This window comes from Stegodyphus dumicola, chromosome 2 (assembly GCF_044657685.1).
Source record: "Stegodyphus dumicola isolate Sdum_Otavi_A_Nest chromosome 2, ASM4465768v1".
NCBI classification, from domain to species: domain Eukaryota; kingdom Metazoa; phylum Arthropoda; class Arachnida; order Araneae; family Eresidae; genus Stegodyphus; species Stegodyphus dumicola.
This window is the reverse complement of record NC_140769.1, coordinates 74246038-74262671: the sequence shown is the minus strand read 5'-3', so window position 1 is coordinate 74262671 and position 16634 is coordinate 74246038. Positions and strand designations below refer to the sequence as shown.

Sequence of the window (16634 nt, the reverse complement as noted above, 5' to 3'; positions counted from 1 at the left end):
TTGAAAATTTTTTAATATTCACTTAATACATCCTTCCAATAGATTGGTTTTGTTTTCGATAAAAGTAATCCAACTGCTGATATATTTGCTATTTATACAGACGGTTCTGTGGTTGGGGTGAGCGTAGTAGTTGCCTTTGTTGTTTATTACTATTATTACTGGAATTGAGGTGGATTGTAGAATGTTTAAGTTGAATACATTGAATACATATATATATATATAATTCAGTTTTCCAAGCAGAAAGTGAAGAGTTCAAACAAGCCTTATTGTGGATTAAAAATACCTTGTTTATACTCACGTCTGTAAATATTTACACTGCCTGCTTGTCACTTTTCCATGCTCTCTCCCGCTCAGACAATTTCAATCCATTATTTGTCGAAATTAGGAGTCATTTAGAAACTTTGAGTTCACATTTAACTACATTGGTTTAAAGCCCATATAGTCTTTATTGGTAATGAGAGGGCCAACAGCCTGACCAGGCAGGCGGTCTCAAATGTCAATGCGATGGATATTGAAGTAACAAATTCGAAGAAAATTTCTATTCGAAAAATGCAAGTTTTACGTTAACAAATGGAAAATACAGTGTTTCTCTTCATCCAAAAACAAAGGATTTGTGGAACTAATTAAAATCACGAATAAGATGAAATGTATGAACAATATTTACGTTAATCAGGTTTTTAACTGGACATGGTAGGTTTCGTTCTATTTCAACCGATTTAATCTGCAGGAAAATAAATTATGCAATAATTGTCAGGTTAATGGTGGTGCTAGGCATTTTGTGGTTCATTGTAGTTTAACAGCCCCTATTAGACAGATTTTTAACATTACTGATTTTAATGCAAGTACCATTAATTTTAAAGTTTTTAAATCATATACCATTGCTCTAATGATGTTTATTAATGAAAATGAAGTTTATTAATGAAATAGACGCTTGTAGAAATCTTCTGTTAAAATTGAATTCTGTACTTATACCCTTGTTTGTGGAAATACGGAGCTCTTTCTTTTGAGCTATGGGAACACTCGTGTGCAGGTGGGCTGAAGGAAGCCTCCAATTCTTGCAACATTAAGAGCTTTAAAGCCAGGTTTTAAATCTCTTTTAAGAATATTTATAATTAATCACTCGGAAACCTTTTAATGGAAAAAACAGTTAAAAGTAAAGTACACCTGAATACGACTCTAAGGATCAGATAGAGAACAATAGAGGGACTCCAGGAGTCACTGGCAAGGTCAAATGATCCTGTCCCTCTGGCAACCCAATATGTAATTTTATTACAAAGGTACCCCGTAAACGCCTTAATCTTCGGTCCCTCCCTGTAAGCGCGAGTTAGAATCTCATGAATTAGCTGGCTCCAGGAGTGTTTCCGTCGTTTCGCTCATGCGTAACTTGTATATAAGGCAATTACTCTTAGAAAGTCCTCAATGAAGACATCTCTTCTCTTAGGCAGGTAGCTCTCTTATGCTTTGCCATAAGTAAAGAAACTAAACCATTAGTTATGTATATATCTTTTATAACAAAAATGGCATATAAAGAATTTCTTACTATAAAATGTATTTTACATTTTATCTCAAACCCTACCTATTTCCATGTTTATTTGAAAAATTAAAATTTGTTAGAGAAGCTTAAAGGAAGATGGGTGAGGGCGGCAGTTTTAAGTTTTTGCCCCGCCTAGGAAAAATGCTAAATCCGGCGCTGAACTGAAGTACCAGTGTTGAGCAACTTTACTGCTCAGCCGCTGGTGAGCTGTTAAATTAATGATTAACTCTTTCACAACCAATCCGCCCGACACGGCCCTAAATTGAAACAACCAGAACCGCCCGAAAATAGCCGAGATTGTAATCTTGTTTTCTTCCCTCCCCCTAAGGTATGCAGTAGCAGGTGCAGTATCCAAAAATGCATTGTATCAGTTTACTGCAGACAGCTTGTCCTAAGAGGTTTCTTATCTTTTGCTTGCTGGTGACATTTCGTTGTTGATTTTTTTGTGGTACAGTGTCCCTTTAAGATTTAAACAGCAATAAAATCGCAGTTTAAAAATTTAAGGATTATATTTATTTTTAATCAATTTATTCCTTCCTATAAAAATAACAGAAATAAACAAAATCTAAGTTGTGATCATAACAAAGCCAGAAAAGCTTGTTGGTCTGACCTTCAGAACAGTTTTATAAAGAACGGGGTCAAAGGCTAATGGAATCTTTGTTAGAAAGTACAAAGGATGTCATTCGAAATCTCCACACCTATTTTCTAAGTTAATGGACGGGGAGGGGAGGAAAATGTTGTGAAAGTGGAAAAGTATTTCGGGCGGTTCGGTATTTTGAGGATACAGTTTAGCGAAGGGTCTGGATTTCAAAGAGTTAATAGTTTAATAGAAAATAAAATATCGCACTTCGTCTTATTTGCCCTTCCGGCTGGAATTCCAAATTCATTCAAAAACTAAGAAAGAGCTCAGCTAGCCTCCAATTTCACTTAAACAAAACTAATTTTCCCACTACACCAATTAAAATGGGTAAAACGATTCAAACGTTACTTTAGAGCAGGGTTTCTTAAACTGTGGATCGCAACCCCAAGGGGTCGCCAAAAATTTTATCAGTTTTGATATTTCTTTAACTTATTATAATAATTTTACAATTACTAAATATTTTTACACAATGTGTCTGAAAATAGATAAAGTTAAGACAATACAGACACAGGAAAAAAAAAAAAAAAAAAAAAAAACGAAAACGTTTCGACGCATTCTTTTTATAATATAAACGTTCATTTTCCTTGCTTTGCACGTGACGCTGTCATTTCGTCTGTTACTTATTTAAAATTTGCCCATTGTTCTGTGTCTTAAAATTAGAAATTAAAGTTAATGATCTAAAACTGCAATAGTACAAGTGAAAAAATTGACAGTTTCACTCATTGCATGTGTCGGATTTGCACAATACTTATGGAGTCCCACAAAATTTTTGTTAGTATTATGGGGTCCTGGGGGTCGCGAAAAAATCTCAGTGATAAAAAGGGGTCGCGACTGAGAAAGGTTTAAGAAACCCTGCTTTAGAGCATAGAGAAAAATGCTAGAAACAGTAGTACAGAAGTCAGAGTAGGGAAAAATATGTTTGCGAAGAAGCATAACTTCGAAAACAGAGATGGTACCAACATTTTCTGACCCCAATGCCTTGCCGATATAATTCTAGGTGTCAAGCAGAACCAACACGGGAAAAAAAAAAAAAAAAAAAAAAAAAAAAAAAAAAAAAAAGAAGAAGAAGAAGAAGATTTCCCCGAATCCGATCCGAGAACAAAGTGAGAACAAAAGTAAGGCTCTGTGCAAGTGACAATTTTTGACCTCGTATTTGATTACATCGTTCGAAAAATCTGCAGGAGCTTTTACAGTGGAAAGTTACAAGCATTGGACACGCAAGAGCAGGTTGAGAATTTCTAGTACTTTTGGGAATGAAAAATTTACCCGTTCTCATAATTTTTTTGTACCTCTTGGACAATAAGTCTTTGACATTTTTTTTTCGCTAAAAGCCACAACCTCCATCAAAGTATTTGTTCCCTGACTTGCATGCATTCGGAAGTTGAATTAATTTTTAAGCCTTATTTCGTATTAAAATTCTCTATACAAAGACTTGCATGCATTCAGAAGTAGAATCAGTTTTTAAGGCATATTTATTATTAAAATGAAATTTGTTTGCAGATAATGTAATTCACTTACATAAAAGAAGTGCCGGAACTCTTACATAGCGATCAGGCGCGCTTCTGCTAGAATTACAATTTACCTCAAACATTAGGCTATTTAAAGCTCTGTTTAGTGGTCAAATGGCTAAAACCACTAAATACTGGTAATTACTCCTAGGTTCGATTCTCGAAAAGCGCTCGAGAGTTATATCTGTTAAAGCAAATCACATACAGTTAGCCCATTCACTCCCGGACCGAACCTCAAGCATCGTTTCATGTCTAGTGCATCTCCTCTGCCGCTGATAAAACAATAAAGAAATAATTTTATGACTGGGTAAATTTCTGCTATTATTATGGCTAATTGTAGGACATTTTTCAGGAATTTCGTAAATATCAAATAAATCACTTAATTTGGGAATTTTTTCTGTTTTTTAATTTCTATCTTAATTGTTGCGATATCTTCAGTATTTAAATAATTTTGATTTCTACAAAGATACCGAATTCACCTCTTCTAAATTTTAAACACTGTTGTAATACTACAGCTACCGCATTAAAGAAGAAAATATATGCGTGTGCAATATAATATTATCATCCATTTAATTGGAAACTGATCTAAGAAATCACGATAACATCGCAGAAATTAAAACGGTTTATATTATCCTCTATTTAAATAGAAACTGCGAATTTTCCTCGAACGCAATGTAAATCCAAAGCCCGAAATTTTCCGGAATTTTCACGTTTTAATCGGAGACAGTTCCATGAATTTCACTTCTTCCTTCCCCGAGTTAAAAATTCTATCCTAATTACGATGGCTGATATCTCCCCCCTAATGCTTCCATTTTCGCTGTACAATTTCTTCCTTGATTAAGAACAGTTGAGTAATTGTCAGTATCAGTTTAAATTATTTTATCATCGGCTCAAAATATTTAATGCTTCAAGTACTGTTTAGAAATGCAGTTCAGTTGGCATATTCTCTGCACAGATAGATAGAACTATAGTTCTAGTATAAGAATATTGCATAGACTAAATTTTGTACTGAGCCCAACAGCAGCCGAGCTGTAAAGTCACTGAACACTGGTAGTTCGATACGGGTTCCACTCCAGGTAAACGTGCTGGTTGCATAGCTGTTTTCGCATTTTTTCCACGAGTAACGTGTGTACGAGTCAGTTTCCCTTAGAAAGTCCTACACCAAGTCATCCCTCCCCTGACGCAGACAGCCCTAGCGTGCATTGTCATGATCCAATAAAGAAACCAAAGTAAATTTTGTGCTAAAAAATTACATACATCGATTTAAAAAAGTGGTACAAATATTTCAATAAAATTTTATGAAGTTATAAGCATTTTATTGGTTGAGCTTGTTCAGCAGGTTTGGTTACCTTGCTAAGATCTAAAAACAGAATTTGTCTCGAAATCACAAAAGTTTTAGAACTTATTTCTTCTCACCCTGTGATGCATTTAAAGTATAAAAGCTGAATATTACAGTAAATCTTTCAAGGGTCGTCCTTTAGAAATGATTTCGCTTAGTACATGTTATATTTGAGTCGCACTAGTAAGAAGCAATTGCACAGACAAGGATTGATAATTTGGGTTGGAATCGAACTTGGTACGAAAGTACGTATTATTAGTGTTCTCAAAACTTATTCGCCCAGCTGCTCGTTTCAACCCTAGTGTTCCCTACTTGTAACTTTATCGTTTGGCTGACGGAACACTTTTCCATCGCATTTTTGTTATTGTGCATTTATTATGTTAAGCTGTTAGATCTGACAACATGAAAACAATGTATAGTTTCTGATAATTGGTAACTGTTATATTCCACTACTTGAAGAACGATTCCTCGCAAAATGTACTCGCTGAACTAACTTCCTATTCTCTTTAAAAGAGTAAATAAATAAACGATCTCGTTAAAAAACGCACCTTATTTCTTACTACGCTAAATTACGCACGCTATCTACGCACACATAGGAAACACAAATTTTATGCACATATTTAAATATTTCTATTTACTTTTAAATTTTGTTTAATTTCATACATTTGGAAACAATGCATAACAGAAACAGTAATTTTTATTCGCTTCAAATTAAAATGTAAATTTGTGAGCGGTAGAAGCCGCTAAACACTGGTAGTTAGGTGCAGGGCTCGAGTCCCGGCGAACAGACTGGCTGTAGGGGGATTTTCGTAGTTTTCCCCATGTGTAACGTGGATACGAGACAGTTTCGCTTAAAAAGTCCTCCACGGGGCATCCCTTCCTTTCCGTGTAGCAGGGCACAGAATAAATAAATAAATAAAAACAGTTTTCTACAGAAAGATACACGTGCCAACGTTGCGTATGGCTCAATGTTAAATAAAACTGTCTCTTTTAACAACGTTCTTGTTTTCAGGATAAATATTTCCAATAAATAATTTTAAGAAAGTGTTTTATTCTGTTTCGTTCTTTGTTTGGTGAAATAACTAACCTAAGAGCCAGTACATTTCTTGCGTTAAAATGTTTTTTCTCCACAATAGAAAGGAACTCATCTAATCGAAAGGAAGTATCTTTCCTCAATGGAAGTATCAAGTTGGCTTATATCATTTTAGAGAAAACTGTTAGGCGCATGCTATCTCATAATTGAAAAGATTCAAATTTTTCACAGCAAAAAACTTGAATCTGTGAACCCACGAGACTGAGCGATAAGCATTTGAGCATTTTCATAGGAAATTCTGATAATAATGAAAGAAAATCGTTGGAATCCCCCATCTAAAGAAAAAAAAAATCTTATTATTATTAATCAAGTAATACATTCATTAAAGCAACTGCAGCACAGTTCCTATTAAATTTGGCTTCGGGAATTAAAACATCTCAGATTTTTCTGTGACTGCCTGAATAAGATCGCTGATCGCCTATATTTCGACCCGAGTTCAATTCTTGGCGAAAGGACTTGACTGCATATGCGTTTTTACCATAGAGATACAAAACAGTTTCTTTCAGGAAGACGTTAGAAAGGCCAGGAAGGAAAATTATTATTATTAGGAAAATTATCCGTTATGTGTTTTGCGATACTCAGCTAAACAAAAATGTTTCCACCCAGCACAGAAAAACGACTGATTGAGAGCCGGACTTCAATGCGTGTGCTTCCAGTTGACGAATTTTGAAAGAATTATAAATTCGAATATTTATACAGTTCGTTAAAAGCGAAGTATATTCTGTAAATATATCTTTTAAATAGCTTACTGCTGTGAAGCATGTACCCAAATTTATGTATAATCTTATAAGTGAGTCATAGAAAGTCTGTGTGATAAGATTGTTTAATAGAATACAAGGCAAAAATAAGAATATCTTTGGTGAAGGCTTTGTGAAAAACTGGGTTATATTTACGTACCCAGAAAGAGAAGGATGGATTGGATTATTCAGTTATGGCAAAGCACACGAGGGCTATCTGCCTAAAGGGAGGGATGCCTTCGTAGAGGACTTTCTAAGGGAAAGTGGCTCGTATACACGTTACACATGGGGAAAACCACGAAAACACCCATGCAGCCAGCCCGTTCGCGGGATTCGAACCTCGGACCGAACTACCAGTATTCAGCGTCTTTACCGCTCGGCCGCTGATGGGCTAAAGAGAAGGATGAAAATACCAATGTAGCTCACCCGTTCTCCGAGATTCGAATGCAGGTTGAAGTATCAGTAGTCAGCTGTCATAGCCACTCGGCCATTGGTGGGCCATATTTTGTTAGCAGAAGAACTCACCAGTGGCTGAGCGGTAAAATCGCAGAATACTGGTAGTTCAGTCGAATCACGGCGAACGGGCTGGCTGCATAGGTGTTTTTATGTTTTCCCCGTGTGTAACGTGTATACGTGCCACTTTCCCTTAGAAAGTTCCCCACGAAGGCATCCCTTTCCTTAGGCAGATAGCCCTCGTATGCTTTGTCGTAATAAAATAAACCAAACCTTATTAGAAGGAAATAATCGATCTTCTCTAAAACTAAAATAATAGTGGCAAGAAATAAATATCAATAACTCAAAAAACTTAAATATTAATAATTTGAGAAGTTTAAACGTGGCCTTTTGTTGGAAATCTGCTGAATATTTGAAATCAGCTACAGATTATTAGATTTTTTTCCCCCCTGAGTTTGTTCACGTAACAAATAAAAATTCGTTATACTATAGCGTTAAATGGATTTCCAGAAGAATGGCATCTGGACAACTCAAGTTATATGCGTATCTTTTTCAAAGCAGAAAAGTTTGTGGTAAACAATGTACATTTCTTTACTTGTTTATTTATTTTGATGAAGTAAAAATAAATATATGAATCTTTGTTTTGCCACATGGAACAAAATCGTCGATCAGTTCGATTTTAATCTCAGAACAGTATAACTACTTTGATCTCCGATGCAAATTTCATTTACTGAAATCGTAAAACTACTCAAGTTCGTTTGAAACTTGATAATCCTTTCTTCTGTTTTCCCCCTTTGTTTTAAAGCGTAAAGAAATTCGAATTCAAACCTACAGCTTACGTCATCGTCACCCCTGGAACTGAAACAGTCGTCAGAAAAATTTCCTATATCCCCAAGCGTAATTTCTGTTGGGTATATGCCCAAATTTTGAAGGAAACGAAATGAATAGGGTAAAGTAAAAATTTTTCCTTCGTGGTAACAATTTGCCCGATTTTTTAAAAGAAGGAAATATACTGAAGATACTTCTGCGACGCACAGAAGTATTAAAATATCGCCAGTAGAATATATAGAAGATTCTGGCATTCATAAGTATTTTCCAGCAGATATTGTATCACATTGCAGAAGTAAAGATGGTTTAGTTTATTTAATTATGGCAAAGCACACTAGGGCTATCTGCCTAAGGGAAAGGATGCCTTCGTGGAGGACTTTCTAAGGGAAACTGACTTGTATACATGTTACACATGGGGAAAACCACGAAAACGCCCATGCAGCCAGCCCGTTCGCTGCAGAAGTAAAGAAGTTTTGCATATTGTATTGTCCATTTCCATTTAGTTCAAGCATATGTGAAACGGATCTAAGCATTTCGAGAACAATTAGACCCCCCTTTCTTGCGATTGAGATAAAAATATTCACTGAATGCACAATAAATAGCGCTTTCATGATACTGAAGATTACCTCTTATCTTCCGATATTACGTACATGAAACAGAATCTTGCGTATGCTTATTTTATATTCTCTTTGTTACTATATCTCAAAGTGAAACTGAGAAGATTTAAAAACGTAATTGCTGTTTAAATCTTTTATCTTTGTTAAGGAATTCATCTTTATAGGAAATAGTTAATTTTTAACTGATGTGGTGAGATATTAGAGCTCAGTTAATACAGTTGGATAGTACGGACCCATAAATAAAATTAAGCATTTATGAAAATTTTCAGGTATGCGCTAATTTAATAAGCACAGTTATCAGTAATTTCATTTAAGATAACATAAGATGCTTAAAATGAAGAAAGTAGGTTTTCCTTTAAATTAGTTTCTATATCCAAATAAGGAATAATAACACGTTTCGGTATCACATTAGGTTTCTTTCGCAATGACGTTTTGGATTCATTTATTTTGGGCATTACCATTCAAAGTATCAATATTGTAATATGTTTTAGATATAAAAGAACATACAAAATATAAACTTGGAAAAATCAATTTTCTTTACGCCATTGAACTGCTCTTTAAATGATCGATATTATGTTTATTAATTTCAGTAAGGCAAAGAACACTTGGGGTACTTGATTAAGAGCAAGGAGGGCTTTGCAGAAGATTTTCCGAGAGAAACATGATTGTATTCATGTTAAACATGAGAAAAACTATGAATACACTCATGCAGCCAGCAAGTTCAGTATGACTTAAACCTGGTCTAGCTACCAGCGTTCAGTGGTCGTAACTATTAGACTTACAGGTGGGCCTGTTAGTATGAAAGATATAAAAAAGGAATTTTATATAATGTATACAAGAGTATATAATGTACAGTATATAAGGCAATGTATAAGTAATATACAGTATATAAGTAATGTGATGTATAAGTAATGTACACAAGAGTATACAAGTAATGTATATTACAAGAGTCAAAGAATTTTCTTCAGAAAAATGCATGAGCAAATGCTGACTTCAATTAAATGTGATGTTCTTATTTTTCAAAACACGGCTCTTGTTTTCAAACTCATCAATAAATGGTTTCGAAGCGTGTGATTTTATTTCGTTCTTTGTTTATTGAAATGCCTAACTTAAATTATATTTATTCTTATTTATTTAATATTACTGCCGTCGAAATGACATGATGACGGAAGTAGTACACTTTCTCACTGGAAGTATCAAAAAAGCATGTAAAATTAAAAAAAAAAAAAAAAAGAAGAAGAAGAAGAAGAGAGAGAGACTGGTGCGAGCCGAAAAAGTCCGAAATGGTTTAGGTTAAGTTAGTTACAGCAAAACACACAAGGGCTATCTGCCTAAGGAAAGACAAGTGGCATTCGTGGGGGACGTTGTAAAGGAAACTGGCTCGTATTCCCATAAAACATGGGAAAAATTTGCGAAAACCATTCAAGCAGCTGGCCTGTTCATCAAGGCTAGAACTCGGGTTCCACTGCTACCGCTGAATGGTCTTCGGCCACTGGTGGTGCTTCCAGAGATGGTTATTTTGAATATGGCAAAGAACACAAGGGCTATCTGCTTAAGGGATGGGTTGTTTTTGTCGAGGACCTAGGAAACTGGCTCATATTTACGTTACATATGGAGAAAACCACGAAAAGCAACCATACAGCAAGTCGGATCGCTTGGGACCGAACCCAGGTCAACTCCCAGCATTCAGAAGTTTTAACCACTCGGCGATTGTTAGGCAGCTCCAAAAAAGTAAAGGGGAATGTTACATGACCTATTTAGAGAATATGATCCGTGGCAAATAAAACATGAAATGTACAAAATAATGGGGGGAAAAAAGCAAAATATTAGTCCAGAACTCCACAGCTATAACACTCAGACGTTAAAAAGCAACAAAACTGCAAAGGATAACCTTGAAGACCAAAGATTTAATAACAATGTAAACAAAAAAGTCTAAAGTAATAAAACTTTTGAATTAAAGAAAAAAGCTTTTGTGAATTCATTGCATTAAATAATAAAGAATCTTTATGAATGCATGTTCCTCGCAATTTGGAAAACGGTGGCACTTGGGTGCCACCAAATTTATTTCGTATTTTCGTATATTCGTAATTTGTTGAACTTTTGATTAACAAGATCAACAATTTAAAAGCTTTGCGCTCTCTCTCAGCAAAGCGTAAGAAATTTATGTTTCTAACTTAATCAGAAAAGCGGAGATGTATAAGGAAGAGTGCTAGCATCCGGAAAAGGCAATCTATTTATTTATCTTTAGAATTTAATCAACAAGCTCAACGATTTGAAAGAAATATGATGCGACTGCCCGAATTAAATTATTTTTATGTTCTACGCGAGTTGGTTGCTGTTCAGCAAAGCGCAAGATAATTTTTCTTTCAAATTTATTCTGCTATAAATTAACAAACCATGCGATTTAAAAGTAATAATCTTAGTCATGCAAGCGGCGTAGTATTAAATATATAAATAAAAAAGAAATCTAATTGAATTCTGAAAGCTTTAGATTTTAACATTTGCAAGAAGACTGCCATTAGAAAGCTTGAAATACTTTTAAGATACTAGTCTTGAAACAGAATCTTTACAGTTGAATAAAATTAAAATTCAATTACGAAAGAAATTCGTTTTAAAGCTTCAAACTTTTACGCATTTATGAGTAAACGCTTATATTAAAAATAATAACTCGGTTTTAATAGTTAGCAGAATATCCATTCTATAACACATTGTAGATAGTCACTTTTAACACATTGTAGATATTTTGACATTGATTTAAATAGTTTTTCTAGTAACATTAAGTGATTTCTCAGCTTCTCTACCGGAAAGATTTTTTAGAATAGTTTTCTTTGATATGTTTCTTATTCTTACTCCGGTTTCTAATAACTTATTTCAATATTATACACATCTTATGAGCTAGCAAAAATTACGTGTGCATACGTGAAAACATATTAGGTCACTATCTCGCTAGCATAGAAAATTGTTAAAATCTCGTGAATAAACATCACCATTTCTTTGTAGAATTAAAAAAAAAAAACTTTATTTCGTAAAGACATGGAGTGCATATAATGTCTTTACCCCCATATTTACAGAGGGATGCAATACTTGGGATTTCAGCTCATTTCTGTGAACTGTAATTTTATCAGCTCAAGTTAAATATATAACTTTCGATGAATAGCAAATTTTTACAAAACACAAAATATTTTTGTGGACAACGTCCATGTCTTCCGCAATTATCTTTGAAGATTACGATGCATTGCTTTTAACTACTCGGCTCATATTACCACATTCATCGATGCTTGGTTGCTTAACCTTTTGACACAGGAATTTAAAAAACAATTACTGTTTTCTATCCAAAATATGCCATAAATAAGGTACATTTAGCACTTGGGATTTTTTTTTTAATAAACGGTTTTCAAGCTACATGTCCCAGCCGTAGTTAATGGTGGGGTATACATATGTCCCACACGTAACGATCGAATTGCTATAAGCACACCTACTATTCTGGTAAACTTTGTTGTATGAAACAGATTTTACATCGTATGGCACAAGATAAAGCATTCTTTGCTTAACCCAACATTAGACATTGGGCACCTCATATTTGTTCTTTTCTGCATGTTCATTAGTGTACATAGTTGTTCATTAGTGTACATAGTTGTTCATTTGTGTACATAGTTGTTCATTTGTTTTCTTTTTTGTGTGTTCGTTTTCTTTTCTGCATGTTCATTTGTTTTCTTTTCTTTATGTTCATTTGTGTGCATAGTTGTTCATTTGTTTTCTTTTCTGTATGTTCATTTGTGTGCATAGTTGTTCAATTGTTTTCTTTTCTGTATGTTCATTTGTGTGCATAGTTGTTCATTTGTTTTCTTTTCTGTATGTTCATTTGTGTGCATAGTTGTTCATTTGTTTTCTTTTCTGTATGTTCATTTGTGTGCATAGTTGTTCATTTGTGTGCATAGTTATTCATTTGTGTTATTTTCTGTATGTTCATTTGTGTGCATAGTTATTCATTTGTGTTATTTTCTCTATGTTCATTTGTGTGCATAGTTATTCATTTGTGTTCTTTTCTATATGTTCATTTGTGTGCATAGTTGTTCATTTGTGTTCTTTTCTGTATGTTCATTTGTGTGCATAGGGAAGTCTTGATTTTACAACTATTGGAAGACAATTTCGAGCATTCAGGAGATTCTAAGTAACTTTTAACCCAGCAGTAATTTTTGAACTTTCATTGGGACATGCATCTCCCGCTAGTAGTCAAAGGGTTAATCAGTTTTGGTAAAGCACGTGAGGGCTAATTGCGTAAGAAGTAAGCATGGTTTCGAGGAGGATTTTCTGAAGAAAACAATCTTATATTCATGCTATATTTAACGAAGGTATATCTGTTTGGGAAACATATATAATGTTATATACCAAATACCAATTATATATATATATATATATATATATTTGATATTTAATTTTCCAATTATAGAATTTAAAAAAATCAAAGTTTTCGAATGCAGGCTTAAAAAGGTATTATAAGTGCATTATTTCTGGACTTTCAAATAAATAATTTATTCTCCAACGGATTTAAATAGTTTCCTTTGCTTAACATTACTTTGTATTTTACTAATAGTCGAGTTTTATATTGCTTTCTTTAACCCTCGTGGTTGCTAAAAATGGTATGTTATGAACTTGAACATTTGAAAAATTTTTTTTCCAGTTTTATAATGGTAAGCAAACAACTTTGTTTCCACATCAAATGATCGGCAATTTCAGCTACCCGTTTCAAATACTGCATTCTATTTTTAAAACAAGGCGACATAAGCTAACTCTTAACTTAAAAAAACAATCTGACAATATTTTATACTATACGTGTTTATTTCCCCGATTTTAAAATAGATGAATGAAACTCAAGTGCATGGATTTCATTTTAAAGCTGTTATCACAATTTTTGCACATTTCTCTCGCTATCGCTCAAATTTTACCGAATTTTCAATTTTAATTTGATATATTAAATTAATGGGTACAGACCCATTAATGGATACATAGGTTCCAGTTAGTGTTTATTAACATTTTTCGGATATTGTTCGTTGGTTAATTAATCGGTGTGCTAGTTATTCAGACTCGCCAATATACCACGAACAATCTACTGGATACCTTTCGGTTTCGAAATCTTATACTTTCGGCGGGTATTGTTCGGCATTCGCACTGAAAATAACAGACAAACTTCTATTGTTTAAAGCTTATCTCAGAGTCCCTAAAATTCCGACAAGTTAAGTGATGACGAGTTATACCCGGTTGCAATTTATTTCCCCATATTGCTCATCACCCCCCACCAGCGGTAGAGCGATAAAATGGTTGAACCCTGTATTTAGATCTGGGATTGAATCCCGCAAACGGGCTGGCTGCATGGTTGGTTTTCGTATTTTTCCTCATGTGTAACGTGTATACGAGGCAGTTCTCGTAAAAAGTCCTCCACGAAGGCATCTCTACACTATAGGCAGTTAGCCCTCGAGTTCTGTTGTCTTAATTGACTTAACCTCTTACATCCGGCTGATATCGTTCGGCATTCGCATTATAAATAACATTAGACTTCGCTTCTCGGCCTTTGTGGCTAAGATTAAGTATGTAGACTTCTAGTCTTTGCAGCTTATCTCTGCCTCCTTAAAACTTCCAGAAATTAAGTGATCACGATCTGTACCACGTTGTATTTTAATCCTCCATTTTTGCTGATCTCCGCACACACCAGCGGCTGAGTGTCGCTCACCAATGGTATTTCGGCCTGGGGTTCGAATCGCAACGAAGGGGTAGCTGCATGGTTGATTTTTGTGTTTTCTCCCTCATCTAACGAGTATAAAAGGCAATTTCTCTTAGAGAAGATACAGAAAGGCCATCTTTCCCCTTATAGCCCACATATGCTATAAGGGGAAAGATTATAGCAAAGCTACACATATGCTAGACTAAATCCAATCCAAAAATATTCAGAAAGTTTACATCTGACAGGTAAGCCTTTTATTAGAAACAAGAAATTTAGCTCATTGTGTAGTAGAGTTCCTCCATTGTTGTTTAAAGACCAATAAGTATTTTCAGCTTAGTTATACAAAGTCTGAAAAGTACCCAGACTTTTTTTTACTCTTCCTTCCGCTTACGATTTGGGGACCCGAGATTCAAATCCCGGTGAACAGGCTGTCTGCATAAGACTGATTATCTGCAAGAGTATCCTGACTACGAGCCAGTTTCCCTTAAAAATTCGCCTAGAAAGTCATGCCCTCCTCGTAAACATATAACCCTGAAATCTTCCTCATCCAGTCTAATCCATTCTAATCTGCTTATTGTGCAATTAAAATTCAGAAAGATATACTGGAAAATTTCTTACTTGTAAAACGTCACCTAGTTTTTTTTTTTCCCTTTTGCTATACGAAGTAAACGAATGTTTGTAATACATATTTTGAAAACCTTTTTCGCTTATTTTAGACTGAAAAATCAGTCTCGTTTTCAAAGATTTTTATTTAGTCTTTTTACAGTGAAAAATCCCCCTCACGAGTAAGTTTCAGTAGTTTTCGATTTGCTTGGTGAGGAACACTGCGGCTACTAGAGTATGGCGGTAAGTTACATCAACATTATATCCTAAATAAGCACTTTTAGAAATATGTTGTACGAGTACTATTCAATTTTTTTTTAAAAAAAGAATTCCTTATGATTATCTTTCATAGTTTCCCTGATAATGCTACATAATTATACGTGCACTTGAACGTGTCAAATGTTTTGAGAAGAGCTTTAACGAAAAGCCCTTCTGTTTTGCATACATTAATTTTAAACGCAGGAATTGCTATTATCTAGTTCTTATTTAGTACAGCTTAGTTCTTAGTTGACGTTATCTGAAATTAGAATTTATGTTGCATGATCATGTTCAGCCAGCTTTATTCACAAATAGACACAGTATTATTCAAAAAACTGTACCATTTAAAACCAGTTTCCTCTGAGGAGTCATTGTCTAATCACCAGTTTGTGCAGAAGTTCAGGCAATTATTCGATTATACTGCAAATTTACGAGAAGAAACTTACGCGAAATAGTAGGAATAGTTAAAGCGGAGTAAAATTTTTTTCTGTTCATTAAAAGAAAACTGGTTTTATATGTTTTATATTTCTTTCTACAATATTTTATGGAAAATACAATAATTACTACTTGATGCCATGAAATTTCTTAAGTACTTTAGCCCCCGCTTTAATTAAGCATATAAAACTTTGAAAGTTAAAAAATATTTAGACGTAGGAAGCAAGGTACTTACAAAATATTTTTGGCTCGATGATGCCAACACAGTATTCATTTAGCCCATTAAATAAGAATTATACCGCATTTGGTAAAGCAAAATCAAGAACATTTCAGATAGCAAATTTTGTTATTTTTTCCGTTACAGGGTTAATGTGTAGTAAAAGTTTCCCTAAACATAAAAGTAATTTTTAATAACCAAAGAAATAAAATGAATCACTTTAAATTTTTTTAACTTTAAACTTAGAAACAAGAAAACATTTACAAGAGAATAGAAAACTAATATAAAGTTGGCGAATAAGCAATAATGTCGGTTAAGATCTGTTAACGCATGTGTGTTAGTCTTTTTCAGCGTTTTCACACGACTTCATAGAAGAATGAAATAAAATACGACTAATAATACTAGTTGCTTGTTGCTAGAGCTAGTTGCTTGTTGTCCTGTAAAGGAAAAGATCAAATTTCGCTTTTAACATTGACCTACAGCAGAATTAAAAGTGATTCGAATACGAATGACTACATTACTTTAAGCTTAAAGTTCTTTCAACAACCAGCGGTTAGTCAATTCACACCTCGGAGTTCATGATTACTTGAAAACGCTTCCAGTCAGATTTTCCTCATGACAAAAGTGGCTACGTTTTGGAACTATAGTTGTAA

General features: G+C 34.2%; 1 protein-coding gene across 2 annotated transcripts in view; it reads right to left on the bottom strand.

The window, feature by feature from the left end:
* LOC118192827 (uncharacterized) overlaps positions 1-16634 on the bottom strand; it is a 153519-nt gene that overhangs the window by 87162 nt on the left and 49723 nt on the right. The window lies entirely within an intron of this gene.